The sequence below is a fragment of the Phasianus colchicus genome, chromosome 3, assembly GCF_987193195.1.
Source record: "Phasianus colchicus chromosome 3, bPhaCol1.hap1.1, whole genome shotgun sequence".
NCBI lineage: Eukaryota > Metazoa > Chordata > Aves > Galliformes > Phasianidae > Phasianus > Phasianus colchicus.
The window spans coordinates 71,715,561-71,734,521 of NC_143438.1; the positions used below are offsets into that span (position 1 = coordinate 71,715,561).

The window sequence follows — 18,961 nt, forward strand, 5'->3', positions numbered from 1 at the left end:
TTACTTTTGTATCTGTACTGCCGGTATATAAATCATACACTTCCTAACATGCATCTCTACATTTTCTTATCCTAGACCATCACACTCCACTCTGTAATCTTGTCCAGTCTTTTTAATTCCTAAATTTTCCGAGGGTGAGTTCACGCTGTCAACCTGATTTGTCTGTCTCCAGGCACCATTCACATTTTACACAGGTATATAGACATATGACACCTTACTATTTCCCATCTCAAACTTTCTTCTTCTTCCACTAAATCAGAGAGAGGTAGGACTTGTTCTTGCAATTCTATCTTGCCTAAGCTCTCTGTCCTCCTTCTTTGAGATGATGCTTCTCTACATTTCTTAAGGGCTTCTTGGCCTTGCATGCTGAAGTCAAAGGAGGTGTACTGTCTGCTAACTTCATGACATTTTCCTTCCAGACAAAGCACTGGTCCTGCACCACACAATCTGAAACCGGTCTCTCACAGTGGCTTATCCTATGGTATGTCCTGAAATGCTGCCATCTGTTATCCTGAACACAGGACAGTGACAGCAACTTTCCCATGATCATTTTGCTAGTAATTACACTCACTATCACATAACCTCATGTGAGTTGCTCCCTCTCCATAGAAATTTGACCCACCTACAAACCAACCAATGCACTCTGTTTTTTTGCCCCACCACTTTAACATTGCCATGCAAAAAGAACTGTGGCTTTGGTTTGGGGAGGAAGTACTCATAGTCTGCCACTGCTTTTCTTCATCCACTATTAAATGAATACAACTTTACAACTACCTGAAAGGAGGTTGTGGTGAGGTGGGGGTCTGCCTCTTCTCCCATGTAACTAGCAATAGGACTAGAGGGAATGGCCTCAAGTTGCACCAGGGGAGAGTCAGGTTGGATGTTAGGAAATACTTCTTCTCCAAGAGAGTGGTCAGATGCTGGTATGGGCTGCCCGGGGAGGTGGTGGAGTCACCATCCCTGGAGGCGATCAAGAAATATATAGATGTTTTACCAAAAGACATGGTTTCATGGGAAATATTGGTAATAGGTGGATGGTTGAAATGGAGGATCTTGGAGGTTTTTTCCAATCTTGGTGGTTCTATGATTCTATGAAATCAAAGACTGCTGAGACGTATCTTGACATCCTCTTGCATACCTTTGTTCAGCAGAGCCAGTGACTACTTGGTTAGCCCAGGGTTTGATGCATGATCTTATTAGTCTTTCCTGATAACAGAGACATTACCAAGTATGTCTCAGGCTCCTGGTATGCCATAGGTGACAGGAGTGATATATATTTGAAGCATGAATTATTAACTTTCAGTTATTTCCAACCTCTTTCATAATAATGTAAGAGGAGATAAGTGTTTTTATTTCAAAACAAAGTTGTCTTAGCCCTTGCACCTTTCTTACATTTAGAGAAGGAAATGGTGATCCTTCAAACCTCTAGTTCTGAAAGGTTATCTCTCTCAGTTCACCCAACCTTCAAGCTCACCTAGAAATGCCAAATCTGTTGCTGAAGTGACAGATGTGAGTAGCAGGCATTCAGCAACTGAGATAAAAGGTCTAACAGACAAGCACTACTGGAACATCCACCAAGCAGTGATATGTAGTCTCTGTCAATAAAATCTCAGCAGTCTGCTGGCCAGATGTCCTGTGAGCCTTGAGGATCTGAAGATGATCTGCAGCAGAGATAATGTAGATACAACTCCTTTAAGTTCAAAGCATTCACAAGTTCAAAGCATTTGCAGGTTCTCTGTTCTGGTCACCTTTTATAATTTTTTTTCAGATCTTTGTTTACAGCTGGTAATGCCTCCTCTTACCTCAGCAGTCACTTTTCCTCTCTCAGCTGTTGCATTCCTTTCTTTATCTTTCCAAGGAGGTTTTCTTGGCTTTCCTTATCTCCTGTTTTGTTTATGGAGTCTTAGATAACACAATGTCAGCAGCTACTCTTCATTAGGAGAGTGGGAAGAAGGTTCAACCATAAATTACTTATGTTAGCTGTTGCTTATGCTGGCTACAGGCTACTTGGCTTATAGTCTACTGACTTAAAGTAAATCATAAAATAATTTAAATTTATTGTTTGTCTAGCCACATTAACTCATCATTAATAATTCTTTACAAGTACTTGAATAGATATCGGTAGCTTTTAAAATCCAAGCAAAATAGAGCCTGGAGTTGTATTTATCTGTTGTTTGTTTTGGTTTGTGTTTTGTGGGTGTTGTTTGTTGGTTTTTTTTTTTCTCTTTTGATTTAAAGGATTCCTACTCTACAGGTGAAGGATTTTCTTTTACATAATCACTGTTCATGTTCTGTCCTATCGTGTCATCTGGCTGTTTTATAACTATTTGTAGTCAGCCTTCAAGTCATCTAAGTTTTGCTGACTTTCTTAGGATCGTGTCCAGGTTTGCCACCATTCTCTTACTTTGAGCATGCATCAGGACTGAATAATCTAATCAATAGTCTCATATTGTGCTCAGAATTCATGGGTGTTGTCTCAGTCTTGGAATTCCATTACTTCTTATTCTTCCCAGACACTTTTCCATCTTTATTTGACATGAGTAAGATCTATGTAAGTGAACTTCCTGACATCTTCTGAAAAGAGAAGCTTAACAAAAACATTATTTCAGTTTTTGGCAGGCTGTTTATCTGCCTTAACAGTTTGCTCAATTTTTTGATAGCTGGTAAAATGGCCACCTCTTTTTTAATTCATTTGCTGTTCCTAATCATAGAATCAACAAGGTTAAAAATGACCTCCAAGGTCATTAAATCCAACCATCCACTTACCAACAGTATTTCCTCACTAAACCATGTCCCTTAGTATAACATCTAAACATCAATACTAAACCATGTGCCTTAGTACAACATCTAATATACTTAAAGGTTTCTTGTTGTGTGTGCTAATATCTCTGAATAGTGATTCACCATATTCCATTTAATTAAGAAAAAATGTAAGGCTTTAATTAGTATGTACTCTGAACAACACAAAGAAGCAATTCAAATATGTAAACACATGTTCAAAACCATGAAAAACAAGAACATGACTGGGAACAGCCGGTGTGAATTTACCACAGGCAATTTCTGCCTGACTAACGTGATAGCTTTGCATGATGAAAAGGTTTGTACAGTGGACAAGGAAAAAGCAGTAGGATGTTCTTTTATGTTGACTTTAGCAAGGTCTTTGCCATGGTCTTCTACGGTATCCATATGGCTAAACTGATGAAATATAGATTAGTGGATGATAAGAGAATGGAAAATTGTCTGGACTGACAGCCTTAAGGAGCTGTGTTCATGAAGTCCAGCCAGAAGCTGGTTACTAGTGGCATCCCACAGGGATTGATGCTATGGCAAGTAATATTTGATGCATTTATTAAAGACCTAGAAGAATCTCTCAGTAAATACACAGAGGATATCAGAGTAGCTGATAGGTTGAAGGTATACCTGCTATGCAGACAGACTTCAACAGATTTAAATAAAGGGCTGGCAGGAATCTCGTGAAATTCAAAGAAGCCAAACACCCAACAGAGATGTAATAATCCTATGCAGTACTATAAGCTGAGAACCATCTGCTAAAAAAACCAACAGTACAGTTTTCCCAAAAAAGACTTAGGTGTCCTGGCAAGTAGATGATTGAACACCATCATCAGTAGGCCCTTGCAGCAAAGAAGGCCAACACATACTTAGTCCATTCTATCAGGAGTAGCCAGCAAGTTGAGGAAAGTGGTTCTTCCTCTGCTTGGCACTAGTGAGATTTGGAGGTCTGTGTCTAGTAGAAGATCCACAGTATAAGAAATACAGACATACTGCAGCAAGGCCAAAGAAGAGCCAACAAGACAGTCAGAGCAGGAGACATAATGAGAACAAGCTGAGGAACCTGGCTTTGTTCTACTTGGAGAAAAGGCTCAAGGAAACCTTACTGCTGTCTTCAGCTAGCTGATGGCAGGGTACAGAGAAAAAAGAACTTTATGCTCTATCTGTATCTTCTCCCATTACCAGTGATTGGTAGGAGGATGCTAGTGGCAAATTCTCCTTCACACACTTTAGTTCTTTCTTCTCAGGCACTCCAGCATGATCCTTGAGTTAGCCTGAATTTCTGCTTTGGTAAGTGAGAACTACACTAACTCCTGTGTTGCACTCATTTTATCGCTGTTTTTATGATCACTTTTGAGAGAAGACAGTGATACTGTCTTCAATAGCCTCTATTATTTACACAAATTGGGGTTTTTGTTTATTTTTGTTTGACTCCAGAATAAATTTTATGAATACAAAGCCTGTTAAATCAGCTATGTTTTTGAAGGGAGAACAGCAGATCTCTCATTTATACTCACACTCATACATTGTTCATCAACAATATAAAAAACAGTCATAACAAAGCTCTCTTCTTCCTCAACAGTCTCCTTAAAGTTGGCATTAAAATTAGCAAATCAATCACCTCCTTGAGATAAAGAAGGGACAAAAGTTGTCCAAGTAAAGTAAATGAGTACTTTTCTCAGCAGTCCACCTAAAGATCCCCTACTGATTTATATGATAATGGAAAAACCTTCTGTGAGAATTCTTTGATGTCTTTAAGGACAGAGCCTTCCCTTTGGTGAGGTCCTGTAGAGTTTCATTCTTCTGTAAGGATTTCTATTTTTTACCCAAAATATAAGAACACAGTGACTGTAAGATTTCTACCCACTTATTAAATATGGTAGAACTTGATCATTAGATTCAAAAATGAGTTAGACAGAGCTTTAAGGAACTAAGGCACATAAATTTATCTGCCTTCACAAACACACACATGTATGCCTGTTACCACATCTCATTTGCTTAAGAAAGCAAGATAAAAATACCTTTGCAGAAATACACAAATGAAATCTAGTGAGTAATATTCAATCTTAGCACTTTCATTGGAGATGGTGATTTTTAACAAAACAATAATTTAAAATCAATTATCAATATTTCATATGAGACGACTACTCACCACCTACTGCACACAACTATACTATAAAACTCCAGGAAACAAGAAGGAGAAAAGCAAGGTAAATCACCACCTTTTATATAAGTTATTCATACTCTTCCAATTATGAAAATCCATTAAAAGGTTGACAGTCCCAGTAGGATTACAAAGGACCTGTGTCAGCATTTCCATCTGTTCCAGCCCTCCCCATCAAACGTGCAGTCATTGCTCTCAATTACTCAGCATTCATTACAATCACCCCTTTTTCCAATTTCCCACCTAGCTCAATAGGACTCCAGGTTAGACTCCAGTCTAACCCCGTGGGCTAGGACAATATGGGATACACCACGGCACAATGTGTGCCTGCTATCAAATGCATAGCTCTAGCTGTGTCCAAGAGGTAAGCAGTCCTTTTTACACAAACAAGGAGCGCGTCACTCCTAACCACCACTAGATCTTCCCCACCATGACCTTTTCATTACTGTTACCATGGGATCTTCCTCCTCAGAAAGCAGAGACCATGGGTGGTAACATCCATATGAACCAGACCTACTGCTGACACCAGGCTGAAAGGTTATCTTCTCTGTGGAAAAAAAAAAAAAAAAAAAAAAAAAAAAAAAAAAAAAAGCTGAATGTCCTAAGCACATTTCAGTAGTGAAACTTACATGTTAAAAAATGTTAAAAAAACAGTATGAGTGAATCACAGCAAATCTGTATTGTGATGACTGTCACTGCCACTTAAATTTAGCTTGCATCTTCTTTATACTGGTATCTATCAATCCAACACAAATTTTAGTCAATATTGACAGGTATGTTGTCACAGATTTATGTTTTTAACAGTGTGACTTAAAACTGGCTTAGTTAAATTCATGTCAGCTTGGAGGCTAGAAAAGGCATAAATTGCTAGAATAATCTTTCCAAGTGATAGTGTAGAAAAATTATATATTCTAAAAGAATACGAATCAACTAAAAGAATTCTAAAATTATTCTAAGTGAAAATTATCATCTCTTTGGGAGATGAAAGTTATAGAAGAAAGCTTCATTAAAATGTGTAATTAGGTGCAGGAAATACAAAAGACTGATCATAAAGCAGCACAAACTAAAGCCCTGAACTACCAAAGGTATTCCTGAAGGATTATCCCAGTCTTAAATAGGTGATTTGGATTTGATTAAGAGATTTTAATCCAGCAAAGAAAATGAGTAAAACTCAGGCTACATTTATGCCAATGGGAGACTGGTAACTTACGTGTTGTAAGGACTTCATTCTATGTTTATTATATCCAGTGAAATCGACACATTGGCATTCAGACTGAAAGCAGTACATGTGCAACTTTAACTTTCCCTTATCTGCTTTCCTATAACATCATAATATTAAGGGTGCTCTTCCTCCAGACTTCCTCTTCAACTCAAGTCGACACCAAACATTCAGTACTATTTATTTTTCCTTTGAAAAGTCAAGGACAAGAAAAGTATTGAAAAGAAGCTGCACTGCTGTGTTTGTACCTTGGCAAGTACACATATTGTCATACTGTTATCATATAATCCCTTATACATAGCTTTCTAGCATCTGATGGACATTTATGTCATCACGAATGCAGCTCATAAGATGACAACATGTTATTGTTTTGTAAGGTGCCTGCCATATTCTCAGTGCTCAAAAAGATATGAGTGGCAATATTGTACAGCAGTGTCTGGTCACTTTATCTTAAATCTTTAACATAAATGGCATGACTAAGTCTCAGAAGCGAGCATGAATCTTAGTGAGTAGAAAAATGGATAATTAAAATAACAGTTTCCATAAGTTTATCACAGAAATCAATTAGACCACTTGTTGGCTGTTAAAAATAAGTACAGTCATTAGTTAAGCTGTTTACAAAAGCTGTAACTTCTAACTGTGCTCGACTAAAAACATCTTTGCCCATCAAGCTAAGACAAAGCCTGTCCAAGTGACAACAGCAGTTCCAGAAGAGAGGTTACAATCAAGGGGCCAGATGTCATTTCCTAGGGTAAACAAAACAGTAGGCAGATAGTGGGGACAGGATAGGATATAACTGTTTATTATTCATAATATATTACGTAGTGTCTATTTTCATACGTGTGTTGTTCCTAGTAGAATAATTATTGTGCCAATGAACAGACAGTGGTCTATGGTTATTTTAGCCAAACTTACAGATTTTTTCACTGGTAATATTACTGCTTATTACATTTTGTGGGTTTTAGAATTATTTTTATAAAAATTCTATTTGACAAGTTTGGCTTCACTCATTTCATCTCTCAGATTCACTTCTTCAGGAAAGACTTCCTTTCAAACAGCTAGAAGTAAAGCTGTTGCTGTTATCTCTATCATAAAAGTCCCCAGTACTCTGAGGAGACCAATGTGGGTCTGACCCTATCCCAGGTTATCCACAAAGTACTTCCTCCTTGCAGGTGTGCAATGGATATCAGGATCCTGGGGGTTCTGCACATCTGCAAAGCAAGCTTGCTGAAATGCAAAGTTTAGAATTGGGTCACTGAGCCTTTTGTTTAAATACTTGTACAGGGCTGTTGTGCAAGATCTCCACGCTCATACATCCCCATCAACCAGAAAGGAAAGGATCTGAGCTTGTCTTTCTTTCTTTGTAATACAGATCTCGATGAGATGTTCAGAATTCAGTGTGGGATGTCACCTCTGTAATACAGCAGCTTTTTACTTTCCATGAGAATTTGTGGTATTCTCATGAAATGTTCATTGTCTCTGCCATGGCATGCAAACCCTTGCAAAGCACGTAGGCAGCCACATCAGGCTCTGAAATACACATCTGGATATTGTAGGTCTGCATCTTCTCAATGTGTTACACTAGATAGAGTGATGCTGTATTTGATTAAAATATATTTCCTCAGCCATGCCTTAGGATGGTTACACTCTCTCTTTTGTCTAATATTCTCTCTTAATGAGACTATTTCTATTTTTCACTAAAAGTGAGCAATTTCATCCTGCCACAGTTGTCCTTTTCTTTTACGTACATATATTAAGTCTAATTTGCATGTATAAAAATTCCTTAGGGACAAAAATCAGTTTTATCTTAATCTATACACTACACTTGACATATAATATTTTTCTAAGCACCAGTGTGTACTTCCCCTCCCATCATTTATTAATAGGCTTACCATCTGCATTCAGCTTTAAATTCCACCAATTAATAGACTCAATCCTGGCAACATTTTGGGTACAGCTTTCATAATGTGCAAAATCTGATAAGCAATTCATAAGGAATTTAACCCAATACCAAGGAGATTGTAAGAATACATTTGTTCCAAAAACTTAAAATAAATTGATCTGGTTGGATGTGACAACTTTCACAGGCATTCATTTAAACTCTAAGCCTCAATAGCTGCACAGAGTTAACAAATGTGCTACAAAGCTCTTCGACTCCCACACAAGCTGACTCACACCAGATAACAAAACTATTAGTTCTTGAATGGACTCTGCATTTTTCTTTATTATTCCAATGACTTCTCCAGTTTTGAGGGGCACAATTTCAGAAGTATAAAGTATAGGGGAAGTGATGCTTGGAAATGGATGGGTGACCAGGTTATAAATCAAAGAAAAGACTCCTGTTGACAAGTGGTCTACGTCATCATCCCAGCTGCAAAATCCATCTGAAACTGAGAAATTTATCCAGCTGTAACCATTATTTTTCCCACTAGCCAGCAGCCCATTCCAAAGCAAGCATAACCGTTGTTGTTCAGTTCCCTCTTTTCGCTGCATCCCTCTCATCTTTTTTTGTTGTTGTTGTTTGCTGTCATTTCAAAACTCATTTCACATGTACTTAGTTAAAATGCCCACACTACTCATTTGTGCGTCCAAATGTCATTTTCTATGACTCACATGTTTTCTTCTAATACTTTTTTATCTCCACAGTGAAATACTTTTTTCGCTCGATCAATACTGACCTGTCAAACACAAATCTCAAGTTCATGAGTTGTAAATGTCAAAATAAGATCTGATATTTCTTTTTCATTTTGACAGGGTTTTTTTGTTGTTGTTGGCTTTTTTTTTTCCAAACAGATTATGTTTCATAATGCTAATGAACATTATTTCTTTGCTTAGTGTAATACACCTGAATGTGTCATTATTGAAGCAGTGATTTCCAAAACAGGTAACAAAAATGCAGCCATGTGTTCTTCTCTATTTTGCTTGACTTGGGCACAAATCCAAATAAATAATGAATAGAAAACAACAGAATCCTTGGTGTTCTTGTCTTTTAGGCTTTGTCCAAGCTGGGGCACCTTGGAGCACTTCCAGCCTCCTTGGGCTGAAATATGCTCTCTTCAACTTTAGATTTGGGCAAAAGAAAGCACACAACAGGAATTGCTTTATTCTTGAAGCTGCCTGTTTTCCCCACAGTGAAAGCCAGAATACATGAATCAGATCTGCCAGTGATCTGAACCTTCAAGGGACTATGACTGTAGGGGTGCTGCTGTACTACATGCAGTTTATACACAGCATTAAAAAAATAAACCCAATTACTGAACAGAATGGGATGGATTAAGTCTTGTGCAGGTAGTTCAGTATGATAGCCAAGAATGTCAAATAGCTGTCCAAAAAAAAATGTTCCTCTTGCAAAGAGAAAGCCTATTGCTTTTCTGAAAGGAAGGGCAAGGAATTGTAGATCTCAAGAAGTGACTTGTGGGAAATCAACAGAGAGAGGACTGTGAGAGGGACTTCGCAATAGAGAAGGGCAGAGAAAGCAAGATGGCACTTCAGAAAGAATCAAGTGCAGAAATTCTTTAATGAGTCAGTCAGGTCAGAAAGAATGTCTTCCTGAAATGTGGAAACAAAAAAGGGACTGAAGAAAGAGAAAGTTGACTTTGGGTTAAGATTAAATTTGAATTGAGAATATAATTTGAATTGAACAAGTCTGAATGTGGTTATGGGAAAATTGCAGAAGGAAGAGAGGGTGCACAGCAGGCTTGGTACCATTTGGCATCCATACTGACATCGAGAATGGGAATTCTTGGATTGGGCTTAAAGAAGCTGAAAAGAAACAAACAAAACTCTCTGCTGATCTGTACACTGAGATGTAGAAATAAGACGAACTGCAACTACCACTTGATCTATTGATTAGATGCCACCAGATGATGAACTACAAGCTAATGGCAAGCTATTACCCAATTCAGTATAGGAGCAGTGGAGTAAATCAATACATAGAAGATCTGTGACATTTTTTTATGCTTTTGGTGGGAGGAATGCTAGCAACTTGCTACATTCTTTTCAGTATGGACAAGACAGATTTACGTGTTAGGAATTACATTTTGCTCATAAGATTTCATGGGACAATTTTTTTTTTCTCTGCTTACTTTGGTGGGCTTACTGCAGCATGATTATAAAGGCCTTAATCCCAGAATCATCAGCAACTTCACTTCCAAGTTACACATTCTATGATTCTCTGTGTATATGCTACAGGCTTCATATAGTGATAATATCCCCTCCTTATTCTGTATATCCATTCTGATTATTTCCAATATTTTGTAATCTATATTTGCTGCAGCATATCGATCCAAGAAATAAATAAAATGTCTTGAGTTTAGTCACTAAATGAAAAAGTATTAATCTCCTCATGCTCTATTTTTGCCTTTCTCAGTTATACTGTATTCTTAGCGATTTACCTCAACTTCAGTTTTGATACTATCAAGTAGGGTCAAGTTTTGAATAAGCTTACAAGTTCCTTATGGCAATGAACATGCCTTCTTTTTTATTGTGAAGTGCCCATGATTTTCTTGAGCATGCTTCAAGACTGATGTAGCAGGAATGATAATGAATGCATACAATGATGTATGAACTACTGTACTTTGGGACTAATGACAAGAACTTTTAGCTTAACAATATCAGAAGGAGAGGAAAAAAAATTTTTTTTAACTGATCGTATGGTTGATCCCAACCATATGATTTTGATACAAAAAATCATGGAACATACAATTGATTAAATGATGTAGAAAGAGATTTGGTACTGCTAACATGGACTCTACTGCCAATAGTAAATCCTGATTTGGAATGCTATGCTTTAGGTTGGTTTCCCTTGTCCACAAACACAGAAAAGATGCTGAGAAGAGCTAAAAGAACAACTGGAAAAGAAAATAAGAACAGGCAACAAACTCAGATTATTAACCCAGACAAACAAAGTCTCAAAGGAGATACAATTACTCTCTAGGAATGTAAAAGGGGTAATGTCAAGATTGAAAAGAGATACACAAATCAAAAGAAAACACTAATGTAAATGGCCAAGAATAAATTTACACTGGAAAGTGAAGGAAGCAGAAGGAAAGGAGTAACAGATTGCCATAGGAAGATTTAATGTGTAGTGACTTATTTAAAACTCCTCTCTCTTCAGCATTGAGTGGAGGTGGTTGGACAGCTCCTGAGACAACACTCCATGAGCCACATTGCTTTGCTGGGGATAACCCAGCACACTGACTTGCTTCTCTGTCAAAGCAAGTTTAACAGCTAGCTACATAGAGGTTTTCGCTGGGACTACTGGTCTCAGAGAGGCCTCAGCAAACATTGGATCTCTAAAATTCCAGAAAGTAGATAGAAAAAACTCTCCCATGAAAGATTACAAAAAGGTACAAAAGATTCAGAATGAGATGGATATTTTTAGCTTAAGGACTATGGATTTTGTCAGTTTGCCAGGTTGCTGCTGTCTGTATCTGCCCTGAACTTGATCCTCTCTAAAAGCAATGCTGTGCTAGAAGAATTCTGTTCAACAACAAACCTGATAGGTCTCAGCTGGAGAACTTTGTTTAACTGCTTTCACATGACTATTGAGAGAGTTCAGAGAGAAGGCACACATACACACGAAAACAGAAAATCAGTTTTGGAAAGTATCCTTTCATGACAAGATAGGAGTGGTCTGCCTGCCCACCCCGGGGAGAAAATCTGCTCACAGCCACTGATAACCAGGACTTCATAAAGAGAAAATGTCTCAGGCAGCAAAATGGCTTAAGTTCCTGCGTCAAAGTGGAAAATAAGATAGTGACTTTCAAAATGTGATTTTAGAGGAAGATGAGAGGTCATTAACAGAGGAGGAATCAAAGATTTGGCTCAGACAGTTACAAAGTCAGAGACTCAATACATATGCCAAAAATAAAGGTGAAGACCTGCTCTTGTTTTAATTATTTTCATATTGCCTGCAAAGTCTGTTCTTCATTCAGTGTTTTCACAGGTCAAGTATGAAAGGAGCACAAAGTTTGCTTTATCCCACTCCTCTCACTGCAGTGCTTATTCCAGAAAACAAGGAGAGCTTTAAATGTAAATTTTGCTCCTTACAGCTCCGGATGATGTTACAAGAAGTCTCTAAGCACTTTGGAGCTTCTGGAAGAAACCAGCAGTTTCTTTTGAGTCATCTTACTCTCCTATTACAGTGCCTCTCCTCATTTGAAATCACCGCAGCAAAACTATTTCCAGCACAAAATTGTTTCATGATTTTTTCAGCCCTGTGCATGTGGTTTTTTGAATGCACTGCAGTCCTAAGAAAAACATAGGGAGGCAAATATTAGGCCAGCATATCAGCATATGAAGTGGCAATGTAACTAGATCAATGAACTTTTTAAAGCCCCAAATTTTTCTTTACTCAGTATTGCTCTGTTCATTCACTCCAAAAGAAAGTACAACAAATAATGATTATTCATCAGCAATCATAAATATGTACGATTATACATAGATATATAATAATTATAAATAATTATTGTATGTTACAATGACTCCTCTCCCATGGCCTGAGAATGAAATAATAATGACTATACTTAGAAATTTCACAAATATCCTTCTTATTGAGAAACATAACATTTTTATTAAGAATGTGCAGAGATTCCCAGGACTCAGACAATTCTGCCTCTTGGCAACTTTTCAAAAGTTACCAACATCAGGCAGAAAGTCAAAGTGTTATGAACTGAATTAGGACAAGCCTTTCCAGGAAAAGAAAAGGCAAGCTTGAGAACACATGTACATACCTTATAGAAATCTTAGATCAAGATCTTTCTGACTCATTTTTGGTGTCAGCTCTATGCAAGCTAATGATCACTTCATTTTCTCTCAAGAAGCTAAAATATATCTTAGCTGATTACTAAAGCTATGAATTACATATTATTAACCCCATAAAGAGAGTAGGATCCCACCTAAAGAGCTCAGTTCTGCCATGAGTAACCGCCAGGCTTACTGGTGTATCAGCAGCTTGAAAGGGTTTCCTGCAAACCTAGAAGTCTACTACATTGCTCTTGGTAGGCTCACTGCCCTCTCAGGTGTGGTGTCTCTCTTCACACCTTCCCTCTGCTGCAGAACTGGGGCTGAAACAAGTCAAAGGCTACAAACTGAAGGAAAAACAGATGCTCAGCTTTCAATTTCAAAGTTATCCTACGCACTGTTGCCTTCAAAAGAATTCCCAGGAGCTGGGTGTGTTTAGCTTTCAGCTGTAATTTCAAACATCAGTCACCTTTTGTTATCCAGCACATCTTCCTACCACTGCACTCAGCTGACACAAAGGCAGCCAGCTAGGCCTTGCCTTCAGCTTGTGCCAGGCATCCTATAACTTGTGAGGTGAACCTTCAAGGCATACCTCTCCTCTGTGTATGTACACAGCCCATGCTCAGCAGGTGTAACACTCAGGGGTCTCAAACAAGCTAAGAGGAGCCCCAAGAAGGTGCTGCATGCAGTTCTCCCTCTGTTCTTCCTGGGTGGCTGGGACTGTAGACCTGTGACATCAGCCCTGAATGGAAGAGGTTGGGGGGCTTCCTGACTGTCCTTAGAAACTTGATGATTGATTGGATTTGGAGAAAAAGGAAAAAAGTGACTCCATGAAAGAACAGCAGCTGATGGGATGCCACTATAAGTTTCTGCCTGGCACAGAATATGGCTCTCTGAGGAGCTCTCCAGTGCCTCCAGACCTCTACATACTACCAAGTCTTCTTAGCCTCTCTTCCCCGTCCAGGCCTTTTGCTCCTTTACTCTTCTGTTGAACTCACTGTCTCACTCCCACTAGGGTAGTGGAAGTTGCTTTCTATCTACAAAGACAAATATCAGTACACAGTCAGATAGCTGCAGCTTGAAAATAAAACATACAACTCCTACAAACTAAGCATATTGATGAAACAGGTAGTGTAATTCAAAACCTGAATGAAAATACCAGTGGGACCTCAAGCTCCTAGTCAGAGAGCATAGGGTTGACAGAAAAAAAGGGATCCTGCCTGATCTGCATTTTTTCTACCTGAAGAGCGCACCGAGTGCATCATCATCACTTAGTTCACCATATAATTATCTTCTCGGTTTTATTTGGTTCTATTCTTCAATGTTTAAAAAACTTACAACTTACAAGCTGAGATGGTAAAAAAGAAAAAAAAGAAAAACAGAAAAAAAGAAAAAAAGAAAAAAAAAGAAACAGTAGTGCCATTAATTTGTTCCAGATATAACAGGTCGTGAAGTCTGAGGATAAGGATCTTCCTCAGATGAAGGTTTTCTTGTATGCAAGCAAAAAAAAGACATTTAAAAAATAAGGAGGACTGCTTCATTTTAAAGAATATTTTAGAAAAAATATGATTTATTTTAGCATATCATGCACTTTTTCTGTTAAGTATGCACTCCTGTTACTGTCAAATAGAAGATTAAATTCCTACAAGCATCAATTTATTATTTAAATGATACTTTACGGTTGTTATATATTTCATTCTCTTTTGGCTTTCTAATCAATTCTTAGAACTCCTTATGTATACAACCAAAATTAACTTAAATGAAGCTCAGCTTTAATAGAATCAATCTTCAGCAGATTTCTGTGAAGTGTCCAAGTATGTTTGCACTAGGAACATATCCTCCTTCTGCTGCACAAGAGATAAGAAGGGTTTTACTGATTCCCAAAAACAAGTACATTCACTCAAATGAATCTCCCAGAACCCAGTATATTTCTATCTTCCATCTTCTGTGAATTAGCATTGCTCCAACCATGTTTATAATTTAATATCTGTTTTTTGTTTTTTGGGTTTTTTTTGCAACTACTTTCTGTTTTTTCTCTTTTCAGAGAAGTCTGCTTTATGTAAGAATGCCTATGGCCAAAGTTTGTCACAAGCTTTTTGCTGTAATTCACTATTCAACTAATGAATTTTGTCTTGAACTTCTGCACAAACAAGAACAAACTGCTTTAATATTAAGAGTGTGTCCATAGGAATCTTTTAGCACATTTTGAAAGAAAGGTAAGCAGTTTGCTCTCATTAGAAACATTTCTGCATTTTCCATACATTCATTTTTTTGGAATATTATAAAATTGCAGTTAGGCAGTCCATATCTGACAGTAATTTATATAACCTACAAAACACTAAGATTCGTTCAACTGCAGAATATAGAATTAATCACCTTGTGGGGACACGCTTCATTATTTCCTCATCGTCGAGGCTGACAAAATTAAATCTCCCTTGTAACCCTTAAACTCTTTGACAGATGCAGTGTCTGAAAACCTAAATGACACAACCTTAAGAATAAATAACAATGCAGCTACCAGAGAATTTGCTGTGTTATGTAGTACATGAACTAAACAATTAGTTGAAAACAAATAATTTTTCTGATTTTCCATTAATCTGTATACATTTTACCTCTGCATTATCTGCAATAAATGTACACTATCATGATGATACATCACCAAAGTTCAAAGCTGGAGTCTCTCACAAAGCACTGGAGACGCTACTAATGGAGTATTATTAATGTCTTGAAGATAATCATGCAGATGCTGGATGATTCTGCTTTAAACTGTAGTTAAAAGCAATTATGGAAAGCATTTTGGTATTTCCATGATTTTAGTTAGAAGTGAAAAACGTGCATATTTCAAGTGTCTTTGTTTTCTCAATGGAAAAAATATATATATATATTTTTTACCATAATAAGCATAATTTTAACTATAACTTGTTGTCATTACCAATTGAGCTCTGCAAGTGATGGCAAGAACTGGTAAGCAAGTTTTGGATGACCTTTGAGCAATTCCCTGGAAACTTTTTCAGGCCCATACTGCTGCCCTCCCAGCAGCTCAAGCTGGGCTCTAGCTGGCAGCAGGGCAGCCAGGGTGAAAACCTCTCCAAAACGAGCTTCATCTCCAAAGTCTGCCTAAAACCACACTTAGCACCACATTTCAAAGCCTTACCTTTGCAGTAAGCATATCTTGACTCTATTGCAACAGCCAGTAGCATCACTCTTCCAAAAGTATTTTTCTTGAATGTCCACTAAGTGAAAAAAAAGCACAGAGGCCAGGCCTAAAAGGGCAATAATGTGCAAGATTTTCTACTTTTGCTGTGAACATTATTGTAGTCTCAGCTAAAATCTGTACGGCAATTTCTTCTTAGCTGTGAGGGTGGCATTTGTTAGATGATGTGGTTCTTTTGGGCTGACATGGTCACTGAAAACAAGGTTTAACTGACAGTTTCAGTGATTAGCATTGCTCTCTAAAGGTTTGCTTGACTGAGGGATCTTATACCTTATTCATGTGATACATCAAATAAGAGCCCAATAATGTAAGAAATCTGCAGAAAAAGACAATGCAATATGACTTATTTATCTGATGCCAGTATCTCATGGAGAATTTGAAGCGAGATATTTCTAATGTAATAGAGCAAAAATCTCAATTTCTAATAAGTTTCTAATGTCTGCTTGAACTGGAAACGATTTGTAATGCGTGCCTGCCTGTGTGCATGTGCACGAAACTCCAAAATACGAAAGTGGAGAGTTTGTGACCATTAACAAATGGGGATGACTTTATTGCAGCTCATGTTACACTACAGCAAGATTGCCTCCATATGTGTTCTGAGTAAGAAATGGGATGGATATTTTAGCAAATTCAAAGCAGCAACAATGGCTAATTTCACATATTTTATTTCTGTCAGTCTTAAGAGGTCTTTTGTTGTTGGTGGTGGTTTATAAAGATGGCCAATTTTATTAATGTAGAAGCACTAACTTTCCGCTTGTTTTCAGTTTTGTGCAATTATAGTCTTAAACTGAGACAGGAGGTTTAGATATTAGGAGGAAGTTTTTTACACAGAGGGTGGTGATACACTGGAACAGGTTGCCCAAGGAGGCTGTGGATGCCCCATCACTGGAGGCATTCAAGGCCAAGCTGGATGTGGCTCTGGGCAACCTGGTCTGGTGGTTGGTGACCCTGCACATAGCAGGGGGGTTGAAACCAGATTTTTCAACCCAGACCATTCTATGATTCTATGATTCTATGATTCTATGATTCTATGATTCTATGATTCTATGATTCTATGATTCTATGATTCTATGAATAAACTGAGAACTGATCATAAAAAATTCCCTATATGAATATGAAGTGATCTCCTGCCCAAAGAATGGGCTTCTCAGCGAACTTACCTGCGCTCAGATCTGTCAGCCACCCCAGCTGTTACGCACCATATCTGGAGCAGCTCCCAGAGCCGGTGCGATGCCTTACTCCTCTCATTGAACTCTGTCTCCAAAAGCAGCACACGAAAAGCTGACTCCTCAGCTTTTGTGCCCACAGCATAGTTATGCCCAGTAGAGCTATAAACTGGAAAGGTATTGACATCTCTGAGCTCAGTCTCAAATTTTGCTTGGTTATCTCAGCCTTTAGCTTTCTTATTGCTTTGCATTGGAGCAGTCAAGCTGACTTATTTATTTGTCTGCACAGAGAAAAAAAGAAAGCATGGCTATTCTAAAAGGGCGAGAAACAAAACCCTGTAAACTGCATGAAACAAAACAAAAACCCCTACCTCCATATAATCACAGAGAAAATGTATTCTACACCACAAGAAAGAAAAACACAGAAGTGATTCCCAGATTCTTAAATTATCCAATTTGGATTTCATTGCTGAAACGGGAATAAAAGATTGAGTTTGTCTACTGAGATCTATTTAAAACTTGACTGATAGTAACTGTATAAAAACCTCAGCTGAAGCAGATATCCTTAGTGGTACCTTATTAACAGGGGAAGAGTTCACAGAGCTGTCACGCAGGAGCACACAGCCCTGAATACACCACATGAACACATGGGCACTGGCTGCAGCCCCTGCCCTGCTAATAGGGGGATAGATAGCGAAATCTGGTTTTGGCAGTAGTCAGTAATGATGCAGCTAGCACAAGGAACTTATTTGCTGAATTAGTTGCTATCGTCTTAAACTCATCACATTTCAGAGCAGAACCACAGCTTAAATATGGGAAATGCTATTTGGTGTATATGCAACAGTTATTAAGCATAATGAAAGTTGAAAGCCACAGAACCACACTCAGTGCTACTGCAAGACTATGGAACATTTCTGTGGCCAACACAATAAAGTACCATATGCTGAAGACATAAGCAGCCAAGAAGTAATACACTAAGCCTAAACTACAACATGCTGTGGGCCAGTATCTGTGCAAATATTTCAGAAACGAGTAATTATTCTAACAAGCAACTATGCCACTGCAATCATCATTTTTAGATACAAACATAGCCAAAAATTAAATATAATCCTTGGAGAAGAACAAAAATTCCATTTATATGGGTGAAAATTCTACAGTATTTCCCTGCTAAAGACATCTCAAAGATATCATATCTAGCTGAAGTGTTTCACCTCTTGACTTTTCTAGAATCCTTGCTGTGATTTTTTCAGGCACTAAGTCACACAGAATATTCTATGTTCCCTTTGTACACTTCAGAAGAGACAACAAAAGCTTTTTTTTCCCCCTTACATTATGTTTTATTCATAACCATTGAAAAGAAAAAATTGAAACTATGCTGAGAGTCACTCTTTAGACTTGTCTCTATTAGAAAATTGAATCAGAAGTGTGAATGGTTTCTGACACAGATAGCCAGGGCTAGCACTGAAAACAAGGGTAAGAACTAATGCAGAACTGGAAAAGGTAATTTCAGCACAATTTTTTAAAAAGTGATTGAAATGAGATCACTAGATATACCACTGGAATCGTTCACTGGTGGAACAAGTAAACAATACATCTAGACAAAGAAAATAGCTGTAGGCTTTGTCAGAGTCCAAAACAGCCATGGCACACAGCACACACCTTCC

At 37.9% G+C, this 18,961-nt stretch overlaps 1 long non-coding RNA gene across 1 annotated transcript in view; it reads right to left on the reverse strand.

The window, feature by feature from the left end:
* The window catches only part of LOC149918668 (uncharacterized), a 97,011-nt gene that overhangs the window by 70,566 nt on the left and 7,484 nt on the right, over positions 1-18,961 (reverse strand). The window contains exon 2 of the long non-coding RNA XR_016465255.1: positions 5,407-5,501. This is a non-coding gene — a long non-coding RNA (uncharacterized LOC149918668). The remainder of the gene's footprint in view (positions 1-5,406; positions 5,502-18,961) is intronic.